The sequence below is a fragment of the Egretta garzetta genome, unplaced genomic scaffold (genome assembly GCF_000687185.1).
Source record: "Egretta garzetta isolate BGI_Z169 unplaced genomic scaffold, ASM68718v1 scaffold209, whole genome shotgun sequence".
Lineage (NCBI taxonomy): Eukaryota > Metazoa > Chordata > Aves > Pelecaniformes > Ardeidae > Egretta > Egretta garzetta.
In genome coordinates this window covers 4,125,198-4,126,254 of record NW_009260839.1, presented here as the reverse complement: position 1 = coordinate 4,126,254, position 1,057 = coordinate 4,125,198, and positions in this window count along the sequence as shown.

Below are 1,057 nucleotides of genomic sequence, written 5' to 3'. Positions count from 1 at the left end.
GAGGGGCGGCCCTCAGCAGCGGGAGGACGGCCGGCGCCAGGGCGAGGGGCCGGGGGCAACAGCACGAGGCTCCTTCCGAGCCCCTGAAAGAGGAAAGGGGAGGCAACGCAACGGCCCTTTGGCCTTTTCCACAAACCCCCCGCGGGGACCCGGCAGCCCTGCGAGGCAGCCGTACTGTGAGCACTGACCGGGGGGAAACCAGTTTGTTCCCCTACCTGGTGCCGGTCCCTTCCACAGGACAGCCGTGGCAGTACCAGGAGACCGAGGGCATTTACTTCAAGGAGAAGACACCGTTCGCTGTGGCTCCACACATACAACGATTCGAGACAGTACTTCCTCCACAATTTTTATTTTAAATTACAAAGGATGTTGCATACATTGATGAATTTGTATCTGAATAGAAGTGCTAGGGATCAAGGGTGACAGAGTAAACAAAGTCAATAGTTCAATTGTGCCTCTTTTCAAAAAAATAAAAACTGCACAACTATTAACCAACATTAAACATTGCAACTCTTAACAGATCATGCTTTTAACAAGGTAAATTTATTTTCTAACAGAGACAAGACTTTCAGTAAGTTTTTCTGAGCTCCAGTTGGAAGTTGATTATAGAATATCAAGGACAGCATTACAATCATGACCCCAAGCATAGGCAGAACAGGATGCCACGTTTTGTTTAAAATGCCTTTTTTTTTTGCCTGTCAGCCACCTACATCTGCATGTGCCATCAGCCTTAAGAGTTCACCCAGCACAAATACTGAGCAGTAAGGTTTACTTGGACATAATATTCCGGTAGGATAGATGACTCAAATCAGAATGTATAAATATCTGTCATTATAAGAAAAATTAATAAAATTAAGTGCTACTACTAGGTTGTTTCTTAACCAGAAAATTTTGATAGGGTGGAGTGTGCTTTTGCCAATACCAAATCCAATCCAGAAGTTTTCCTTACAGTAGCTAGTCAACTCACCCAAATTTGACTTACACAGACACCTGACTGCAAAATATTCTTAACTCAAGAAAAACTGAACACAGATGTTATCTAACAAGTTTGGAGGTG